The 24,207-nt window shown below is 40.4% G+C and overlaps 1 protein-coding gene across 1 annotated transcript in view; it reads left to right on the forward strand.

Moving 5' to 3' along the window:
• The first annotated feature begins 14,047 nt into the window (after nt 1-14,047).
• Nucleotides 14,048-24,207, forward strand: part of IP6K2 (inositol hexakisphosphate kinase 2) — a 45,467-nt gene continuing 35,307 nt past the window's right edge. The window contains exon 1 of the mRNA XM_027837030.1: nt 14,048-14,136. The gene's annotated coding sequence lies outside the window, so the exon portion shown is untranslated. The remainder of the gene's footprint in view (nt 14,137-24,207) is intronic.

Raw genomic sequence — 24,207 nt, forward strand, 5'->3', positions numbered from 1 at the left:
ATTTAATCTGGCTTTTTGCTTCTGTACTTGTCTCCTTTCATCAGAAGCATCCTGGTGAGAGGACACCCAATTCTCGAGAATTGAAATAAACTTTCTGTTCCTTCCTTGAGATACCTCTAAGAGTTTTTTTTTTAGGTCACTATCCCACACATAGGTATGACTCCAAATCTAGCGCTTTTTTGTCATATTTGCTCTGTTCTTCCTCATTCCCACCCCACCTCTCAATAAATGTTGTTTGGTCTTACCACTTTCCATGGACCTAAGACCTAGGCACTGATTTGGAACCCAGACAAACAAGGTCACAGAAGGTCAGTGCCCTGCGGATGGTCAGTGTCCCTTGCTGCCCTGGGATCACTTGAGCAGGCTTGTGGCCAGGCAGGAGCCTGAGACAAGGACACCTACCTAACCTGGACGTGAGGTCATGCTCAGATCTCTAATGGGAGGCACGTGTAAGCTGGTTGTGTAACTGTGTGTGCGCGTGAGTGTGTGTGACTTTGGAGATACACTTAAGCATGGGTGTCCCTTAGGGATCTATCCTAGGCCCTCTTCATTTCTTTTTCTTAGGATTTAATTATCACCTCAGACACATGACTCTCAACTCTATAGGTCCAGCTGGCATCTCTCAGAATCACAGAAATCTCAGAGTTAGAAGAGAACTCTGAGACAATTTAGTCCAACCCATACCTGAACAAGGACACTTTCATATCACTCTCTAGAAACTGTCATCTAACTTTTGCCTGAAGGAGCTCCAGTGAAGGTCTCCCAGGGCAGCTTGTTTTCATTTCTGCACAGCTTTAATTGGTGACAGGTTTTTCCTGCTATGCCTCATGGTGCTTTTTGGAGCTTCTGTTCCCTCTCCCTGCCCCCAGCTTTGCATTCCCTCTCTCCTGTCTGTGTCTGCTGTGTCCAAGTCCCACACCTAGATCACACTCCCTCCCACTTCTGCTTTTTGGAATCCTTATCCTCATTCACCAGGTCCGTAGAGGTACCCTTTCTTTTTCATTCTTTTCCTGATCCGTCCAGTAGTTATTGCTGTCCATTGCCTCCCTCAAATTAGCTTGTATTGTATTGTTGCATTTACTGATCAGTGAGCACTTAAAATCCCCCTTAGTAAGACTTAAGCTTTTTAGGGGCAAGGTTTGATTGTATCTTTGTAACCCCAAATGGTCGGTGCTATGCCCAGCATACTATTTGTTGAATTTAAATAAATTGTTTCCTGATGGGGGAAGGGGAAGGCATGGCTACAGGACACCCACTTACATTAATAAGACAGAGGACAGGCCCTGACTAAAGGAGATGCTGTTTTCTTTTTTTTTTTTTTAATTTTTAACATAAAAAATCTTGAGTTCTAAGTTCCCTCCCTCTCTTTCCAGCTCTCCCCTGTTTATTGTGAAGTCAAGCAATAGGATATCATTCATACATGTGAAATCATGCAAGAATTTTCCATACTAGCCATGTCTCAAAAAAAAGCAAGAAAAATAAAATGAAAAATTTATACTTCAATTTGCACTTAGAGGTTCATCAGTTCTCTCCTGGAGGTGGATAGCATTTTTCATCCTGAGTCCTTTGGAATTGTCCTGGAAATTTGTATTGATCAGAATACGTTTTCCACAGTTGATCAACATTACAACATTTGTCGTTACTTTGTACAATCATCTCCTGGTTCTGCTCACTTTACCCTGCATCAGTTCATATGGATCTTCCCAGTTTTTTCTGCCACCATCCTCCTCATCATTTCTTATAGCACAATAATACTTCATCACAATCATGTACTACAACTTGTTCCCATGCTGATGTTTTCTTCTGCTCCCCAAAGGACTGGGGAGGGCAGAGTCTGGGAGCGGGTTCAACAGGAAACAGAGCTTTGGGATCAGCCAAGGCCTGCAGCGGGAACTACAGAGGAGGCGGGGAGGGGGCCGCCCCCGCAGGGACCCAGCGGGGACTAGATGTTCCCGGCTTCGACTCCGCCCCAGAGCTGCAGTTAGCACGTCCCCCAGCGGCGCCGCGGAGGGGGAGGGGGAAGAGTTGCTGTGCATCGTGGAGGCGGAGGCTTAGAACACACTCGGTCACCGCATCTCTCCCTCACCTCCAGCCCAGCCTGGCCTCGGACTCTGATCCCGAAGAAGGCTGGAGACTAAAAACAGCGAGAAGAGGGCCCGGGGCGGAGATATGTGATGGTGGGTGGTGGTGGTGGGGAGTTCTGCAGTGCCTGGGTCTAGTGCACGACCCTTCAACCGCAGCTTTCGGGGAACAAATCCCTTTCATCTCCAGTCCGGGGCCCTCCACACTCTTCCCCATTTCCCTGGGCAGCCCCTTCTCGTGTTGCTATTGCCGGTCCCAGGAAGGTGAAGGCTGGAATGTGAGGCCAAATGGGAGCTGTGATGACAGCGCCCTGCTCTGCGTTTTTAGGGAGGTGACCTTGAGGAAATCCTTTAGTTTACCGGGGCCTGCTTTGGTTTCTTCATCTGCTTAATGAGATTAATGACAAGTTTCCATTTCAATAGCAGCTTTAATGTTGCCCTAACTCTTTTCTGATTAAGAATCTTTGGAGGTAGATGGTGTATTATTAGCCCTATTTTACAGATGGGGAAACTGAGGCTCAGGGTGAAATAATTTTCCCAAAGCCCCACAGATAAGTGTAAGGGCTTGAGGAGGTGACTTGGATCCTAAATCCTACCCTAATCCATATCCACTTCAAGAAAAGGATCAAATGTGGTAATGGCCCTCCACAATACCCTTTCTGACAATTCACATCACTTCCCTTCACAGATTATGCATAACTCCTAGCTCTTCCATGCACTTGATTACCAATCTCTGGGCATCTTCACAAGTCATACCAACCTTAGAATGTAAGCTCCTTGTCAAAATCCTTCTGTTCCTTAAAGGTTTTGCTCAGGAGTCATCTTCCTAATTCCCCCGATGAAAGCGCTCTGTCCTTCCTCAAATTCTCCTAGAGCTTTTGTCTATCTCTCCTTTGCCATTGTCAGAATGTAGTTCTACTTATCTGTGTCCATATTTCATGCCCTGCCTGCTCCTAGGAAACTATGAACTTCTTGAAGGTCAGGTCTGTGCTGAGCAAAGGGCCTTTTATTTAGTCAGCACTCAATAGTCTGGTGAAATGAATTGACCTGAAAACCCTTGGTAAACCTTAAGACACTACAGAAATAGAAACAATTATGCATGTTATTATTACTACGGACCTAGAAATCCCATTTGAGACAGCAGCAAAGATGGAAAGGGAGGGTCCTCTGGTTTTGTCAGAGCACTGGGCAGGAAGGAAGTGGTCAGCAAAGTTGAACACGAGTCCAAAAGAGAAAGGCTGGGGTGGAACCTGGCTGCTTCATCACGTAGACCTGATATGTATGAAGTAGCTATTTCTGACGTTAGAATCGTGACCTCACACTGATTCATAATGACTCTCCTTTCCTGGGATTGTAGTGGTGATAGCATAGGCAGGAAGCAGCTTCTGTGTCAGATGTATGCAGATGGATCCCCAAGCTGGAGGAGCCCAGCCAGAATCCCTTTCATTTCTTGCCTGTGGTGTCAAAATAAAACTGCCCTCCCCCGGAAATATTCCCAAACCCAAATACCCTTCTTTGATTGTCTTTCTGTAGTTTGCCGGGATTCTTGAATCTTAATAGAGAGCAGTTGGGGATAATTGCAATTGCTACTCTCCCTAGCACCCTTCCTGATAGCTCTGCGAAGGTCCATTTGTAGGTGACAGAGGGACAAACTGAGGCATAAAAAGGGCAAATGGATAGAATCCAATGATCAGAGAAGAGCTGGTCAAAGATCTGGTAAAGCAGATCTCCCTTAGACTGGATGTTGACAACTGTGGAAAACCAAAGACCAAGTATCTTCTACCACCCTAAACCAATTAATTCTCTGAGGAAATGGTGGCTCTTCTTTTCAAGGCCAACCCTTGTGTCTTTCATACCATTCCCTCTGATTCTTCCTTGGTATTTGCCTCATCCTTTGTTCATTCTATCTTTCTCATATTCAATTTCTCCCTATCTACTGGCTCTTTCCCTGCTACCTAGAGAGATGGTGAGGTCTCCTTCATATTAAAACAAAGCAAAAGCCCTGCCTTAAATTATCATCTTTTATCTTTCTTCTCTTTCATTAATGAATCTACACTTTCTATCCACTGCTTCCATTGACTCATTCTTAACTCTTTTACAATCTGGCTTACGACCCCATCCCTCAATTAAAACCTGCTCTCTCCAAGGTTACCAACTGCTAAACCTATTGGATTTTATAAGTCCTCATCCTTCTTGGTCTCTATTCACAATACTCTGTCTGGAATCCTCTTCTCTCTATTTTCTTCCTATTGATCTAAATAGCTCCCAAGGGCTCAATTATAATCTCTATGAAGATGACTACCAAATCTATATACAGAGAACCGTAACCTCTCCAGAATCTTCTTTCATATCTCCAATTTTTTGCTGGATCTCTCCAATCAGATATTTTATCACATCTCAAATTCCTCCCTCATCTCTACCTTAGAATCCCCTATCTTCATTTTTCAGTATTATATCTCCCCATCCACCTTAATAATCACTCCCTCCTTGTATTTATTTAGGCACATGTATCTCCTTGTAGAATACCAACTCCTTAAACTTAGGAACTGTTTTGTTTTTGCTAGCATACTATTATTATTAAATAGGTATTTAGCAAATGTTTGTCAAATTAAATTGTCCCCAAATTTGGAGTCATTACTCCTAACTCAAGAGTTATTTCTTTCTTCCCTGACCTATCAGTGCCTACAGAATCTAGGGGCTGGAAAAAAATCTTATAGACCACATACTAGTCTAATCCCTTTATTTTACAGATGAGGAAACTGAGACTAGGAGAATTTATAGAAGCTCAGAACTGGAAGAGACTTCAGAAAACACAGTAGTTCAACTCATGCTTATGTAGGGTGTATTAGGGTGGTGGTGCCCACATACATTATGTGTGTCCACATGGGTGTATTTAGATGTGGCTCCAAGGAAGGCTCTTGCCTCTAGATATTTCTAGAGTCTCCTCCCCATCCCCCACCCCCAGCCCCTTGTCCAAGGGAGACTTTAATTCCTTGCAGGAGAGGAAATAGGAGGTTGGGGCCAGAGAACGACTACTCTGTTCTCCTCAGAGAGAAGAATTACCAGGTTAGATTTCTGTCCTTCCCCTTAAATATTGATAGTCTAGTGAAAGTAACTTTTTGGTTCAAACTGTATTCCTGATTGCTGTTCCTTAATGGGAAAGGAAGAATTCAAGCTATAAATCCAAGGCTTGACTCCCTTCCCACCAGATGCCAATTGCACAATAAACAAACAGTAAATAGCAAATAAATTCGTTTATCAAAATGTATGGCAAACAGAAATCAGAGAAAATGTCACATAAGAGAATATATACCAGATAATACTCAGAGGGCATGAGCTGTCCCACTGAGAGCAAGATAAGAGAGAGAGAAAGAGAGAGAGAGAGAGAGAGAACATTAAGATATTATCCATGGGGAAATTCCCTGAAGTCTTTGATGTAATCATCTGGGAATAAGGATGTGACTCTTCTACAGGTCAGCATTTCCCCAGAGGCTTTCTCCTTCTAGGGACCTGAAGAGAACATACATAGAATGGTGAGTCTTCTCTCTGGAATCTGGAAGCCAGAAGATGAGGATCTCTCTTATCTCTACTCTCACCAACTCAGCCCTCAGCCAGGAGGGAAAGCATTGCATAATCAGTCTCCACCAAAGAGGAGGGTTTCTTACAAGATGACTTTGAGGCTTGGGGTTACATCTCAATAAGAAATTTCTCGATGGCAGGGATTATTTTGTATTCTCAGTATCTAAGTACTGTACCTCACATACAACAGTTGCTGAATTAAATCCCCTCTACAACGTTCCTAACAAGTATTTTTTTTTAACCTCTTGCTTACAATTGAGGTGAACCGCCTCTTCTCCCCTCTTCATCATCTCATGTCACAGAGATGCCTTCTGCCACTCTCTTTCATCCCCATCTCGGTAGCCTTACCAAGGTTAAGCCCTCTAACTACTCAAGTGATCCCGTTCTATCTCATCTCCTCCAACAGATTGCTCCCTCTGTCATCCCCACTATATAATTTATTTTTAATCTCTCCCTATTGGCTGGTTCCTTCCCTACTGCCTACAAACATGCTTATGTTTTCCCCATCTTAAAAAAGCAGTCACTTGATCCTTCCATCTCTGCTAACTACTGTCCTATATCTTTTCTGCCCTTTGTAGCTAACCTCCTTTATTTTTTTTAAGATAATGTGAAGAGCAAATATATATTCTATAATAAATAGAGAGCAAAGGGTAAAAATTCTAACCAACACCAAAGGGAAAACCCCAAAATTTCTTTTTTTTTAAACATGTGTTTTTAAAACTTTGGGTTCCAAATTTTCTCCCTTCCTCCCTCCCCACCCACCCTCACTGATAAGGCAAGCAACTAAATGTAGGTTATATATGTGCAGTTATGCAAAACACTTCCATAGTAGACATCCTGTGAAAAACTAACTCTATTTCCTTTAATCCTATCCTGCCCCCCCAATTAATTCTATTCTTTCTTTTGACCCTGTCCCTCCTCAGAAGTATTTGCTTTTGATTACCCCCTTTCCCAACCTGCCCTCCTCTCTATCATCTCCCTACCCTCTTGTCCCCTTCCCCCCTATTTTCCTGTAGGGTAAGACAGATTTCCATACCTAATTGAGTGTGTATGTTTTCTCTCCTTAAGTCAAATCCTATGAGAATGAGATTCATTCATTCCCTCTCACCTTCTCCGTTTCCCATCCACTGTAAGAACTTTTTCTTTTCTGTTTTTTTTGTGAGATAATTTATTTTGTTCTACCTCTCCCTTTCTCCTTCTCCTAGTATAATCCTCTCTCACCCCTTAATTTTATTCTCCAGATATCCCTTCATCTTCAACTCACCCTATGCCCTCTATCTATCTATCTATATCTATATCTACATACATATAATTTTTTCCCTCCAACTACCCTAATACTGACAAAGGTCTCATGAGTTACAAATATCATCTTTCTATGCAGGAATGTAAACAGTTCAACCTTAATAAGTCTCTTATGATTTTCTCTTTCCTGTTTATCTCTTCATGTTCCACTTGAATCTTGTATTTGAAAATCAAATTTTCTATTCAGCTCTGGTCTTTGCATCAAGAATGCTTGAAAGTCCTTTATTTCACTGAATAACCATTTTTTTCTCCTGTAGGATTATACTCAGTTTTGCTGGGTAGGTGATTCTTGGTTGCAATCCTATCTCCTTTGCCCTCTGGAATATTATATTCCATTCCCTGCAGTCCCTTAATGTAGAAGCTGCTAAATCTTGTGTTATCCTGATTGTGTTTCCACAATACTTGAATTGTTTCTTTCTGGCTGCTTGTAATATTTTCTCCTTGACCAGGGAACTCTGGAATTTGGCTACAATATTCCTAGGAGTTTTCCTTTGGGAATCTCTTTCAGGAGGAGATCGGTGATTCTTTCAATTTCTATTTTGCCCTCTGGTTCTAAAATATCAGGGCAGTTTTCCTTGCTAATTTCTTGAAAGATGATGTCTAAGCTCTTTTTTTGATCAAGGCTTTCAGATAGTCCAATAATTTTTACATTCTCTCTCCTGGATCTATTTTCCAGGTCAGTTGTTTTTCCAATGAGATATTTCACATTGTTTTCTAATTATTCATTCTTTTGGATTTGTTTTACAGTGTCTTGATTTCTCATAAAGTCACTAGCTTCCAATTGCTCTATTCTAATTTTTAAGGAAGTATTTTCTTCAGTAATCTTTTGGACTTCCTTTTCCATTTGGCCAATTTTGCTTTTTAGGGCATTCTTCTCCTCATTGGCTTTTTGGACCTCTTTTGCCATTTGGGTTAGGCTATTTTTTAAGGTGTTATTTTCTTCAGTATTTTTTAGGGTCTCCTTTAGCAAGCTGTTGACTTGTTTTTCATGATTTTCTTGCATCACTCTCAGTTTTTCTTCTACTTCTCTTACTTGCTTCTCAAAATCCCTTTTGAGCTCTTCCAAGGCCTGGGACTGATTCATATTTTTCTTGGAGGCTTTGGATGTAGGAGCTTTGACTTTGTTGTCTTCTTCTGGTTGTATGTTTTGATCTTCTTTGTCACCAAAGTAAGATAATACAGTCTGACTCTTTTTGCGCTGCTTACTCATGATCCTGGCCAATTACTTGAGTTTTAAACTCTTTGTTAAGGTAAGAGTCTGCTTCCAGTGTGGAGAATATACTGTCCCAAGCTTCAGGGGTTTGTATAGCTGTTTTCAGAGATACTTCTAGGGACCTGAAAATTTTCAGTTCTTCCAAGGTGGTGTGATAAGGGGCGAGGTGTTTCCTCTCCACCGCCAAAACAAGCTCCACCACGCCAGTGCTCCTCCTAGTCCCAGGATCACCCCTCAGAACTATGACCCAGATCCAAGCACCCGTAAAGCAAGAGATTCCTGCCTCAGCACTGGCAAAGAGATCCCTGCAATCCCCCTCTGAAGAGCCACTAGATTCCCCCTCAGTCTGTGGGCTGGAAGCTCAGGAAACAGTCGCTGCCCCAGAAGCCACGCTGGAGACTTGTGGCTGAGACCTAGCTCCTCTCTCACCACAGTCCCAGACTTTTCCCACTGACCTTCCAAGTTGTCTTTGGCGTTCATGGGCTGAGAAGTCTAGAAACCGCCACAGCTTCCCTCGATTCAGTCCTCTGAGGCCTGCTCCAGGTTTGCTGCTGCCTGCCCACCCACACTGCACTGCGCTCCTCTCTCCATCCGGCACAATATACCTTTACAATCAACCTTCCAGGTTATCTTGGGCTGGAAATTTGTTTCACTCTGTCTTTTTGTGGGTTCTGCTGCTTTAGAATTTGTTTAGAGCCATTTTTTATAGGTATTTGGAGGGGTTTGGGGAGAGAGCTCAAGCAAGTCACTGCTTTCCCTCTGTCATCTTGGCTCTGCCCCTGCTAACCTCCTTTAAAAGGCCTTCTGTAGCTACCTCCACTTTCTCTCCTCTCACTCTCTTTATTCCATATGATCCAGCTTCTAACCTCATCAGTTTACCTTAAGACTGCTCTCTCCGAAACTACTAATGATCTCATGATTGCCAAATCCAGTGGCCTTTTCTTGACCTTCATTCTACTTGACTTTTCTGAAGTTATTGACAGTATGGATCACCTTCTTCTTCTCTCTGGGTTTTCAGGACACTACTCTTTCTTGCTTCTCCTCCTTGCTTCTCTGATCACCCCGTAGTCCCTTTTGCTGGATCTTCATCCAGATGATGCCCCCTAACTGTAGGTGTTCTACAGTGTTCTGGCCTAGGCCTTCTTCTCTTCTCCCTTTATACTACTTCATTTGGTGATCTCATCAACTCCCATGGATTTAATTACCATCTCTATGCTGAAGATTCTGCAATCTACCTACATTGCCCTAAACCTATCTGCTAACCTCTAATCTCATATTTCCAACTGCCTCTCAGACATCTTGAACTAGACTTTTTAAGCCCAATATGTCTAAAACCAAGCTCATTGTTTTTCCTCCTAAACTCTTCTCCTTCCTACCTTTCCCATTTAGAGGAGAACATTATTCTATCAATCCCTCAGGCTCCCAGCCTAGGTATCATCCTGGACTTTTCACTGTCTCTTAGCTCCCATATCCAATTTGTTGCCAAGGCGTAAAGCACATTGGCAACATCTCTGATCACTTTTGTAAAATCTCTTGAATTTTATTTCTTCCCCTTCTATCCTCTGACACTGCCACCACTCTGGTGCAGGCCCTCCTCACTCACACCTGGACCATTTCAATAGCCTGCTGGTGGGTCTAACTGCTACAAGTTTTTCCCACTCCAATCCAACTTCCAGCTACCAAAATAATTTTCCTACAGTTCAGGTCCAACCGTATCTCCCCCCTACTCAATAAACTACAGTGGTTCCCTATTGCCTGCAAGATCAAATACAGAATCTTCTGTTTGACCTTCAAAGCCCTTCATAATGTAGCCCTGTCCTACATTTCCAGTTTTCTTACACCTTACTCCCAGCCAGAGAACATTATAACATTGGCCTTCCTCCTGTTCCAAGAACAAGACACTCCATTTCTGAGCTTTGGGTATTTTCTCTGGCTGTCCCCTATGTTTGAAATGTTCTCCTTCCTCATCCCTACCTCTTGGCTTCCCTGGCTTCCTTTGAGTCCCAATCAAAATCTCACTTATTACAGGAAAACTTTCATACCTTCTCTTAATTCTTAATCCCTTAATTATTTCCTATTTATCCCATATAAATATCTTGTTTGTATATGTTCATTTGCATTTTGTCTCCCACGTTAGATTGTAAACTCCTTGAGGGCAGGGACTGTCTTTTGCCTTTTTGTATCCCTAGCACTTAGTATAGTGCTTCACACTCAGTAGGTGAAGAGGTGTAGAGGTCTTGGGGTGCTCCTAGATGCGCAGAGGCACCCCAAGATCACAGCATGGAGTCTGCCTGAATGAATTCAATCCAAATCTTTTTCCAGCCAGAGAAAAAGTTTATTAAAGATAAAGCATATAGGCCAGAATCCCAAGGAACCCAAACATCAGTAACACCCATAAGGAAGAGCGGGCATGAGACAGTCTTAGCCTTTTGGGCATGAGATTCTCAGTGTCTAAATGGGGGCTAAGGTGGATCTCAAATACACTAAAGTAACTTTGGGTGGCCTGAGGAAGGGGAGGTTGGTTGGGAGAAGGGTTTAGGTGACAATTCCATTTGGAAGGTCTGAGAGATTTGAATAAACAATGAGAATAGATAATGAAGGGAACTGAAAGGTAGAAGTTTATTTTCAAAGGGAGATAAAGAGAGTCGATAAGGAACCTAAAAGTTTTAAGGGTTTTCTGGGACTGGTAGACAAACTTCTTTTTAGGGCTAGGGGCAAAGGTACATTTGAATAAGATTAAAAGGTAAGGCTAAGGCTTTCAAAGAGAGATAAAGTGAGTCTACAAGGAATCTAAAAGTTTTAAGGGTCTTCTGGGGTCTGTAAACAAAGCAGCCAAATTCCTTTTGGCTAAAAGGGGAAACTGAATGAAACCCTCCTCAGTAGGTGCTTAAGAAATGTTTACTGATTGAGTGAAGGCTTTCCTAGGTACTCTTAATTCTAGTACCTCCACTCTTAATTACTATATATATATAGATATAGATATAGATATAGATAGATAGATAGATATACATATATAGATAGATATACATATATATATAGATAGATATATACATATATAGATAGATAGATAGATAAGAGATATATATACACACACACACATATGTATATGTGTGTGTGTAACCTGTTTGTACAACTTATTGTTTCTTCTATTGTATTTTAGGCTGCTTGAGGGCAGGGACTGTCTTCTGTCTCTTTTTGTGTCCCTTAGCACAATACTTGGCAACATAGTAAGTGCTTAATGAATGTTTGTTGAGGGGCAGCAAGGTGGCACAGTGGAGAGAGCACCAGCCCTGGAGTCAGGAGGACCTGAGTTCAAATCTGACCTGAGACACATAACACTCACTAGCTATGTGACTCTGGGCAAGTCACTTAACCCCAATTGCCTCATAAAAAAAAAAAAAAATGTTTGTTGACTGAGTACCTCCAATGACAGGAAACTGATTATTTATCTAACAACCCATTTTACTTTGGGACAGCTCTCTACCTTGAGCCAAAATCTGCCTCTAGGCTACCTTCTTCCATTCTTTCTAGTTCTGCTTTGAGGCCAAGAAGACAAATTTAATCCTTCCTCCCCTTGAGAAATCTTCAAATATCTGAAAACAAATTGTGTACTCCTAAGTCTTTTCTTTCTGGCCTAAACATCCCTAATCCTTCAAAATATCATTGAAAGTACAGTGTCCAGCTCTCACCATCCTGGCTGCCCTGGATGTCCTATAACCGGTCACATCCCTCCTAAAATGTGAAGCTTTATACTGAACAGAATACTCCATATATGGTCAGAGCTGAGAAGGGAATTGTGCTGTTATTATGTCCTTTTTTGTGGACACTGTGGCTGCCATTTCATAGTGTTTGTTCCACAAATATTAAGTGCCTACTATGTATGCAAGGTCCTGAGCTCATTGTTAGGGAAAATGGAAAACTGGAGAAAATAGCACAGATTCTACCTTGAAGGAGTTTATAATCTAAAGGAGGAATACAATATTTGCATCAAACTGTTGCAAGAAGAGTTGATCAAGAGAGTTCACTTGAGGGATTCAATTTGATGAATTTTCTAGGTGGTAAAAGCTTTTGTTTTAAAACAATTGCTAAACACTTTGCTCCAGCTCTAATAAAATATGAATATAGTCATTGGTATTTTTTTTGGTGTGGAGGGGAGCAGATGTGTGGTTTCATTGCTCCTGGTGTGGAAACCCCTTCTAGCAATGCAGATGGGTGACTGTTCTCTAATTTATGGTCTTGGAGAGAATTACCCAGAGAACTGAGAGGTAAATGACTTTCCCAGGGTCATACAACTAGAATTCTCCAGTATGTTTTAGAAGAGGGACTTGGAACCATGTTTTCCTGACTGATTACTGTTGGCTATCCACTATTTTGTCAGAAGGACAAAAACCAAACCCCATTTAGTTTATAATGACTGGGCTGCCCTCAAGATGATTTGATTGACTTGTAAATTCTTGTCTAAGTGCCAGGCACAGTAATGGTAGGTGCTTAATAAATGTTTATTGACCAAGTACTTCGAGTGACAGGAAAATGGATTACTTTATCTAACAACTCATTCTACTTTGGAACAGCTCTAATTGTTTAGAAAGGTTTCTTTTACTTTGACACTTTCCAACTCCAGCCAATTAAACAGAATTGATAGACCACACTCTCCTCTCTTTTCAGCACTTCATCTCCCTCCTAGTCCCCTTTAAAAAAATTCATTTTCTGTTTTAATTTCTATTTTTCTTCTGGTCTGCAGAAGTGGGCTAAGGCAAGAGGATTTCCTATTAAATTGACCTTATTTGATCTGGTCCCTTGTTCTATTCTGGTAAAATCTTTTTGAATCTTGACTGTCACCGAATGTGCTGGCTGTTTCTCCTAGTTTTGTATAAGTAAATATGATAAGGAAATCATCCATGCCTTTATTTACATAATAAATACAGATAACGACAGGTGACCAAAGGCTCTTGCTCTCATTAATTGATACCCCTCTTTGGGTCTGGTCAGTGTTCAAGGTCAAGTAGCCCACTTACCCAGATAATTAGAACTAGGACTCAGGGCTCCTGGCTTCCAGGCCAGCTGTCTTCTCTGTCCCTGCCTGCTTCCTCCAGGTTAGGACTGCACAAATCAGTATGGATGAGTGACAGTGATTGGTCTCTGAGGCTCGGTATTCCAGAATGTAATGTTTAATGAGAGAAGAACACCGTAACTAGGACAGGTCAAATTGTGGAAGGACAGGAATTTGTGGTGCTCAGTGGGAGGGAAGGGGGATGGGGAGATGGAGGATGCTATGAGTGATGGTAGTGGGTGGATCAGTGGGGATACAGGATGGGGAGACAATCTGGGGATGACTTGTGTGGAGCTCACTCAGGGATGCAGGACATTGTGGGAGATGGGAGTGTGTCATTCAGTGGCAGAGAAGGGGGACTATGGAGGATGGGAAGTCTGATATTAACTGGGGGATGGGGGACATTGAAGTGTGTGGTGTTCCACCGAAGAAGGGGGGGATCTATTGGGGGAAGGGGTCCTCGGTGTTCAGTAGGGATCTGGTGAGACAATGTAAGGGGTGGGGTGTGTGGATGAGGTCGGATGGGGAGTGCTGGAGGAACTTGAGTGGGAATGGAATACGTTTTATTCAGCAGGGGAACAAGATGATGTCACACGACTTGCGGGCCCCAAGACCCCTAAGTAGCCCCCAGGCACAGCCTCGGTCTCCCCCTCCCCCCTCCACTTGAGTTTCCCTTCCCCTCGAAGGGGAGCCTCGAAGCCTCCCAGCCTGGTCACCAGGCCCCTTAGCAACAGCGTATTTTGGGCTATCCAATCAGAGAGCGTCTCTCCCGCCCAGAGCCAATGAGGCCCTTCGCTGAGAGCGAGGGTACCCGGCGGGGGGAGCCCGCGGCGGCGGTGGCCGCCATCTTGGCTCCGGAGAAACAATAGAGCCGGAGCCGCCACCGGGGACCGCACGGGCCTAAGCCGCAGGTAACGTAATGTCCTTCGCCGCCTCCTCACTCTTCCCGCTGGGGCGGCTGACAGCCCTCCCCCGCATCCGACCCCCGTCTCGGCCCCGGCCCTGAGTCCCAGCAGCGCCTTCGAGGGCACCCAGCGCCCCTCACCGCCCCCCGGAAGCCGCCCCCGGCCTGGCCCTATCGGCCCCGCCCCGGGCCGGCACGGCTGGGCTTGGCCCCGCGCTCCCTCCCCCCCTCCCGAGCCGGCTGCTCCCGGGGCCCGCTCGCTCTGTCCCCTCCTTCGCCTCCCTCCGCTTTGCCCCGCCCCCTCCCACGCCACCCCCGACCGGGCGGTCCGGGAATAGCGGGCTGGGGCAGGGGAGTCCTGAGCTGGCCGGCCGGCCGGCTGGTCCCGATCCTCCCAGGGCTTCACCTCGGTGCCTCTCACTCTACGCCCATTCCTCCCACATCTAACGGGGTGAAGTGGGAGGAGCGCTGGCCTCGGGGCTTGAGCCCTGAGTCTTTTCTTCTCCCTGGGCCTCATTCTCCTCTTTTATGATGGGAGTAGACTGGCTTTAGTAACTGTACTGGACCCTGAACCTTGTTACCATGGCGATTATTTCGTCTACATCCCCATATTGGGATGAAAACAGAAGTCAGCTTACGGCAGGGCTCTTAACCAAGGCAGGTTTGTGGCTAGACATCAGGGGATCCATGAACTTGGATGGAGGAAAAATTATGTCTTTATTTTGACTTATCTCAAAGTGATCTTCAACGTGCCCTTCAATTTTGAATATAGGCAACAATATGGGTGGGGCTACAAGTATTCGTTAGGCGCCTACTATGTGCTAGGCACTGTGTAAACGCTTTACAAATAATATCTTTTATTTCATGAGGGGGTCCATAGGTTTCACCAGACTGCCAGAAAGGTTCTCTGTAACATGACAGCAAACATAACTAGGTAAAGGAGGCTCTGCAACTTCTCTTGTCCCAGCTTATCCATAAGATAGCACTTTTTGTCTCCCATGTGTGAAAGCTTCAAATAAAATTTTGACCTTACTTGTCTTTTAGGTGTCATATCCTATTATATGTATTCACTCAGGACCAAGTCCTGTTCAGTAGACTTTTGAAATCCTGTATCTGACTTCACTTTTCTGTTCTTAACTGCCACAATTTACCATCTGGACAGTTTGAGTTGCTTCTTAATAGGCCTTCTGTTATTACTCTCTTCCTGCAGCACTCATTCATCTATACACTGCGAGGCTGATGATCCATCAGCATGGAACTGATCATAATACTCTGCTAAAAGTTTTTCAATGCCTCTGTTACTTCATGTAGTACTTTGTACCTCTCTAATACAACTACCATTTACTATGGTGTATGATAGTTATTTGTGCTTGTATTTTATTCCTCTGCTGGTTGGAAGCTCCTTGAGGGCAGGAATCATATCCATACTTTCTTGTCTTCCTTACTGCTGTGCACAGTGCCCTCTGCACAGCAAACCTTAATACATTTTTTAATTTAATGAATTAATGGCATATTTTAGGAATGGGAAGGTGCCATATTTAGCAATGTTTTACACTTAGAACCTGGGGCTTTCTGAACTCCTTGGGGCCTGCTCCTCTAGGGCCTTAAGGGCAGCAGATGGAGTTAATGGAATTTCAGGATCCTAAGGATCAGTTTCCTAATCTCTAGAACAAAGCTTCAATTTAACATTTAAAGCCTCAATAAAAATGTCATGGCTATTTGTATTTTTTTGTACTTGATAACAGCTTCATAAACTGTTCATTGTGTACAAATTTTCGAAGTTCACAGGTCCCCCCTCCTTTCATTCAGTACATTTGGTAAGCCCCTACATAGTTTAAGGTGCTGTGGTTGGTCAGATAAAACAGATAAATAAGGCCCACACCCTCTCCTCGAAGTGCTTTTTGTGGGAGAATAAGACATTTATGATACTAACTATAATTTAGGGCAGGATGACCTTAGTTTCCTTATCTATAAAATAATGAAGTTAGACAAAATTATCTCTTAAGATTTCTTTCAGCTGTAACAGACAATATGTCAGTGATGTGATAAATGCCATAAGTATGAGATATTATGCTCTGGAAAGTAGAGTGGAGAGAGAGGCCTCTTCTTGCTTGTTGTTCTTGCTCAAAAATATGCTGACTGTGAAAACGGAAAAGTACCTATGTATTTTATGCATTTATTAAGTGCCTGTTATGTGCCAGATACTACATCCTTATCAGTAAAAAAATTTTGACATACATCCCCCATGTTATGCATATTTATTTATTTTAAAACTATATGTTCATATTGTACCAATAAATTATATTGTAAAATCTAGATTAAAACGGATGAAGTAAAGATGAGCTATTTAAAAATAATTATTTTATTCATTAATGATGCAAACCCCATTTTGTTTTCAAAATGTGAGCATCGATATGAGCATTCTTCCTTATTTTTTAAAATCCATGACTTCATACTTTGTGATATAGCACATTTTTGAGTTCATTTTTGTTTTATTCTGTATTTGCTTGTCTCCTTCATTAAAGATGGAAAGTACCTTAGAGACTTTCTTAGGTGGCCCAGCCCCTTTTGACAGAGGAGGAAACTAAGGCCAATAGGGTAATGTCTGTGAACTCCTCTAAAATCCCATAGCCTGTCGTTTTTCACCATGCAATCTTTGAACAGTTTTTATAGCTTCATCAATTTTGTGAAGGTTATTACTGCTGGTGAAACTTAGGGGCTGTGGCAAATTTAAACTTGGAAGTTTTTTTATCTGAGGTGAATGCAAATTTTTATTCATGAATGTTTTGGGGGGCTTTTGGTAGCCTTTCTATGGGGCAGTTTTGTGATGTCACCTAGTCAGTGCCAGAGGGCAGTTCAATAAAAAAGATCCTCCCTTGTCCTGTCTAGCTATAAGCACTCGAAAAGTTTGCAGGTTACATTTGAAAACTGGAAGGTGGAAATATTGAGACCCACTAATGTAATTTACATTTGTATCATGGATCCCTTTGGCAGTCTGATGAATCCATGGACCCCTTCTCAGAGTAATATTTTTAAATGTATAAAATAACACATAGAATTACAAAGGAATTTGTTCTATTGAAATAGTTATCAAAATATTTTAAAAAACCAAATTGATTGACTCTTGCTTTAAAGATAACGGAAGATTTTCTTAAGGACCTAATTATGAAAATGTTTTTATTTGTGTTCTTTTTATGGTGTTAATAGAACTTCTCAATGAAATATATCAAAGAGACATGACAGTGCCTCTGCAAAATGATTTGGATTTAGGAGTCAGGAGGCCCAAGTTCAAATCTGATTCTTTGACCATGTGGCTTAAAACTTGAGCCTCAATTTTTCATTTGTAAAATGATAAAATAAAACTTATACATCCTACTCTGGGGGTTGTCCTGGGACAGGATTTTGTAAATCTTAAATAGCTACAAAAATGAGAGGAAATGTTTTGCAGATATGCACAATGTACAAGATGAGATTATAATATTTAAAACTAGATGGGGTCTTGGTGATCATTGAGGTCCAGAGGTTGTAAGTAACATGCCACGGTCACAAAAAGGTAGTAGGTAACAGGCTTTACAGTAGTTCACTCCCTGATAAATGTATGGAAAACCTTCGTTCTAAAGCACTTACTAAAACAGTAATGGTAGCGGTGGTGTCTATTTCTGTCAAATTTCTTATATGGTTATCCCTTCCACATCGAGACTTTACCTCTCTAGGTTTTGATATATCCAGGGCCAGTATAAGAAATTAAATGGGAATTTTTTGGGAGTTTTGTGTATACAGACTACACTCGAAGGCCAGCAGATGACACAGAAAAAGTCTAGAAGCTCAGAAATGCGTAAAATATATGTATAGTATTGTATAGTATCAACCCAAATTTTACAGTAAGGTACTATTAAAACACCCTCCCCCTCCCAAAGAAATAAAAAAGAAAAATTCAGACTTCTTCTCTGGTACAAATAGATGGCCCAAATGTTTTACGAGGATTTTCCAGATAGCGGAGCACTATGCCCCTAATCCCCTCAATGTGGAAGGGCTAGCTATAATAGAATGTAGTTACACATACATGATATGAGTAAGAATACAAAATGTTAGGGTTTTGTATTCTGCTGTACTTAAAAGCATTCATCATTTCATAGATATAGATGGTCCCTCCATTGGCATCCCTTGCATACCTTAGTATATAGTGGTCTCAAAACTTTTTTTTTCTCTTTTTGAGGCAATTGGGGTTAAGTGACTTGCCCAGGGTCACACAGCTAGTAAGTATCAAGTGTTTGGTCTGAGGCCAGATTTGAACTCAGGTCCTCCTGACTTCAGGGCTGGTGCTGTTTTATCCACTGCACCACTTAGCTGCCCCAGTCTCAAAACTTTTTTGGTTATGAGTCCTTATCAGTAAAAATATTGTGATCATGCATCTCCTATATAAACATATTTATCTATTTTAAAATTATGCATGTATGCTATTAAAATAATATATTAGTTATATTTAAAAGGATGAGATAAAGATGACAAACTTAAAAAGTTGTTTTATTCATTAATAGTACAAAACTCATTTTGTTCTCATGAAAAATTATAATATTTTCATGAGAGCCATATGACTATACTTATTTTTAAAAATCTTGGCTTAAAACTTTGTGATTCAGCTGTTGGAAGATGTGATTCTGAGTTCAGTTTTTTTCCTGTACTTGTCTCTATTAGAATGTAAGTTACTCGAAGGCAGAGACTGTTTTACTCTTGTCTTGTATCCCTAGTGCCTAGTTTGTACATAATAGATACTTAATAAATGTATAGTGTGATTCCTGGCTATTGGCGGCTGTTGTTGAAAAACAAATGCCTCGCAGACGGTAATGGATCGATCCAAATGGAAAAAGTGTCACTGGTTTCACTTTCTAAATCATGAAACTCAATTTTTAGTTCTACCAATTATCTAAAGGTACATTTCTTCAAGTAAATTTTCATCTGATAGCAACCAATTTTTGCAAATGATTTGAAAGGTGTAGCATTTTTACATTTTTAACAATGGTCACAAAACCCACTGAAACTCTTAATTTGAAAGATTTTAAACAGATTAGAAAATTTTGTTTCTAATTTTTTTAAGGGTGCAGATATGAGAGTCTTTATAGGGAACGCATTGTTTTTTGGTAACAGCTTAGTTTTAAAATATCAGTTATGATGTATATTTCAGATTGTTAATTTCAGATATTTTTGATTCTAATAAAGCTTTATTTTTTAAGATAAAAGTAAGTACGAATAGAAATTCTAATATTTTCCTGTCATACCCCTTGGGTTACATGCACCTCACTTTGGAGATGAGTGTTTTTGTAAACAGTTTTCGTAAGTTGTGGTGGTCAGAACAGTTCATTTCCTGGGGATCAGTTTGTCTGGTTCCATTTGCCTCTCCACTTTTAAATGGGCTGGTTCTACCAAAACACATGATTCGTCCAATTTCTGGACCCATGTAAGTGTTTCCAGGTTCGTAAGATCTGTCAGAACTCAAACTTTACAGGCATCAATTTCAAGAGAAGCCAAGCCCATCATCAACTTCATGTCACAGTCAGGCATCAGAAGAGGATTTTAAATGGGTAGGTATATGAAGATTTTGTTAGAGGATAAAGGAACTAGTAGCAGTAGTAAACCTGCTTCAATTGTAGTTACTTTCACCAAAGGCATAGTTTTGGTGGAAATTTAATTTAATGTAACATTTAATTAATATTTTCTTTCCCCTGCATCCTTATGCTCTTTTGAATGCTTTAACAACAAAATGGTATTCACCTTGATAAGCAAGATAGAGTCAAGGAAACTGATGACATTTAGCATCCAGAATTGCAAATTAAATAAATTAGTTGCTTATATAACATGCATGTTTTTTAATAGCGTAATGTAGAGCCAGTGGAGAGAAATGAATGTAAAATCAGCTAGGTTCTGTAGAAAACAAGCTACCAAAATTTATGGAAAATAGTAAAATCTTCCAAATTCCTTCCTGTCTGGGAAGTTTTGAAGACTTATTAAAATTTATTTAACATAAAGACCTTATCAGGACCATTTTGGCTTGTAATATTTTAACAATGTGTATCTCCCATTCATTTCAGCTAAGTGCCTATTATGTTCAACATAGTGTGCCAGACTCTGAAGGGGATTTCAGGATGTAAAAGATTCCTTCCTTCTCTCAAGGAGCTTGCAGCCTAATAATAGTCCTGTAAATTGTTAATTAAAATAAAGTCAAGTGTCTGTAACTTGACTCATAGGACAGAGTCAACTGTTAGACTTTTAGACAACTTTGGCCTTTAAACCTTAATCTTGACCAGCAGTTAGATTTTGTTTTGATAGTGAAGTCCATTTTGGTATTGGAAATTCAGCAAAATATGAAACTATAAGTAGGCTTCCTCTGGTTTTCTTAGACTGTTAGAGGTGTTTTAAGACTGTTAACTGTCATTCTAACTGGATTAACTGTTGTTCTGACTGATACAGAATTCACAGATTATAAGCAGAATTTTTTTTTTAAATTATGGACCATAATATTACGGGTCATGACCATACAACTCATCACCCAGTAGATTGGATTCTCCATTACTAAAATAGGCTGGTCCTTAGACAGCAGACGTAGTCTGTCACTGAGATAATATTCAAAACTTAAAGTACCTGCCAATATACCCACTGGTATAGTCTTAGAGAAGCACTCCTTGATACAAACCCCATTTTTTATTCTTCATGGTCTGTTACTGTGAATCATAGAACACACTAAAATCTATGAAGCATCAGAATTTCAAATGACCCAAAGGTCAGTGGAAGGACATATGGTAGGTAGAGGGCTACTGTATATTACCAGTGATTGGCTGCATACAAAAAATATTACAAAACATGTAATTTAGGAAATGGAAATGTATAAAATTAAAGCAGTGGATAATAGAGGAACAGTCTGAGTGATGCACAAATTGTACAGAAGACCTACATAAAACTTCTGGTGTATTGGGTAGATTTTTTTATAGAAAATGCAAACCAGAATCAAAGAGGTTGGAAAGGTGGGATTAGATTGCAATCTTTGCAATTGAAGGGAGTGCTGGCATTGTTAGAGCTATGACTTTAATGAAGTGTTGAAGTCTAATTTTTAATTATAAACTTGTAACACTCAAAAATACAATACATACAAAAATAGACAAAAACCAAAATTAAAATGCAAAATAGACAAAAAACAAAATTAGAACAGTTTACTTTGAGATTGGAAAAACCTATAATAAAGTTTAACAAAATGCTGGATAATTTTCTTTGCTTCTTTCAGATTACTTTTCCTTCTGTGTAATTATAAAGTTTTGTTGCTGTTTGTTGCATGTGTGTATATCTATGTGTGCATATGTACTGCATGTATATAGTAGCATGTGAATTTTGTATAGCATGTTACCAGAAATATGATTTGGATGTTAGATTTATTCAGATTGTGCTGTAAACTCATTGATATAAGTATTCTCTTTGGTGATGCAAACTGCAAACCATCTATGCCTACCTATCCTAGTCTAACATGCTAAGGATCTTTGCTTTCTCATGAATTTCAGAGTACACCAATCAAGCATATGGACAGCCCTTTGGCCCTCTGTCACAACACAACCTGGTTGTCCTCTTTTCCCTGCCCATTTCTCTGATGGCATCCTTCACACAGTTTACTGATAATTCTTTGTAATGTGTGAGTGCTCTGCAGTGGCAAGGGTAACATTAGTTTAGAATATAAACCCATTTGTAAAATACTGTAGGGAAGGATGGCAAAAGATTCTGAACAGTGTTTTTTCAAGTAACATTGAGAAAGCAGTGCAGGGAAAAACAGGTTCAAAGAAAGTTTGTCAAAAGACCCAGCTAAGGAAAGGAAAGTAATTCTAAGGTTATTTAAGGATGAAACCTGAAGGAAGATAACAGATAAACAATTGAAAAAGAGCAAAAGTTTTTATAATTATAATCATACCTGGCCATTTATATAGTGTTCTAAAGTCTGCAAAACACTTTACATATATTGTCTCATTTGAAACCTCACAATAATTCTTTGTGGTAGGTACTTAAAAGGCAGTTATCTCCATTTTACAGATGAGGAAATAGGCTCAGAGGTCAAATTACTTGCCCAAGGTCACATCTAGTAAGTGTCAAACGTAGGATTTGAACCTATATCTTCTTGACATTATGTCTAGCTCTCTACTCATTCTAGTTATACATCACAGTTATTTCTCCGTATACTCCCATCTTCCCTCCTAGAATTAAACCCTTCCTTTTAAAAAAGAAAAAACAGTTGAACGAAAATAACCAATACAGTGACAACATCTGACAATATATGCAACATTCTGCCCTCGGGCCCCTGCTTCTCTTCCAAGAGGAGGAATGTCAAGGCTTTTTCACCAGAGAGGACAATGGAGGTCCACTGCATTTTGACTTTAAATATCAGAGTTCCAAGGTAGTTCTAGAGGATGCAGAAATGGCACTGAAGGAAACAAAGATGGGAAAAGCAGTTAGATCAGACCAAATTTAAACAGAGAAAGTGTGTGCTGGAGGTGACATAATTCTGAAGACATTGAGGGATTGATTCTCAAAGTATGTGAAGATGGAGAAGAAATTATGAAAGATGTGGAAACAATCTTAAACCTTATTACCACGAAAGGGACAATAGAATGACAACTACTGACCCATGTGCTTTATAAACATTTTTAAATAAAATTAATCTGTATGCACATCAGAAGAGAGTTGGAAAACTTTCACAAATAATATTCTGTAGTAGACCATATCTTTATTATCATGCAATTGACTAAAAGTAGAGAATTGTACAAGTCTCTATTGTGTATTGTTTGTTAACTAGAGAGACATTTGATTCAGTAGAAGTGTGGTTTTCAGAATGTGGTCTGGCAACTCCTGAGGGTCTCCATGGCCCTCTCAGGCTATTTTCATAATAATACTAAGCCATTTTAATCTCTGATATGGTAAATATCATTAGATGCAATGAACATAACAAAAGCTCTTTGGAAGATCCTTTAAAAAAAATCCTTTTAAGAGTGTAAAGGAATCATGAGACTAAAAAGTTTTGAGAACACATGTGTAACATGTATCATATTTCTTGCCTTCTTAGTGGGTTGGGGAGGGAATGGAGGAGGGAGAATTTGGAACTGAAAATAAAAATTAAAAATAAAATTAATAAGACTTTGAGAACTGCTGCAGTAGAGCAAATTGCTGCCTTCAAGGTTCTCCAGCAAGGCATTTCCCATGCACATGTGAAAATTACATGAGAATCTTGATAAAAAAAACAACGGAATGTTACGTGATGACTCTGATCCTTAACATCAGGCAAGGGATAAAACAGGTAGGTACATGCTAGCCTGTTTTATTACTGTCAGAGGAGATGCCCTACAGAGTTCTTAACTGGAGTTCCAGGAACTTGAATGAGAAAAAATTACATCATTATTTTCATTTAACTCTAACAGAAATTTAACTTCTCCTTCAGTTATATGAATATTAGCGACAAACATTATTCTGAAAAGGGATCCATAACCTTCACCAGACTTCTAAAAGGGTCCAGGACACAGAAAGGTTAACCCCTGTTAAAGATGGTGAAGTCCTCTAGATACTCTTATTTGTGGATTATTATGCTGATTGCATCAAGGTCTAAAACATATTACATTTAAAATTAATAACTAGCATATATTTTAAATTGGTTTAATTGAAATCAGACTTACAAATGGGATGGGATTATTTTGTTCTTCTGAATCTTTGCACGTGACAAATTGGTACCTGTCTGGACTAGAATAACAGTGGAATAGAACTGGAAACCACCACCCACTAGCTTACTTCAGCTATTTGTCAGTATAGTCCTGTGCTGATGCTGAAATCTTCATATTAGCAATAGGATGTCATTGGTATCTAGGCAACACAGGTTTAGCTAAGCATCTCTGCTCCTTGCTTACAGAACTGAAAATTTTCCATTGTGCAGTTCATTGAGAATGCAAGGAGAGGATTTTTCCTTTGAACCAAGATTTTTCTGTCACTGTCCAATAAAGGTTAATATAGTTTAGAAACAAATTTTAGTGAGCCTTTCAGATATTAATAAAATGTACAGTGA

This window comes from Vombatus ursinus, unplaced genomic scaffold, assembly GCF_900497805.2.
Source record: "Vombatus ursinus unplaced genomic scaffold, bare-nosed wombat genome assembly UNPS02014820.1, whole genome shotgun sequence".
Classification (NCBI taxonomy): domain Eukaryota; kingdom Metazoa; phylum Chordata; class Mammalia; order Diprotodontia; family Vombatidae; genus Vombatus; species Vombatus ursinus.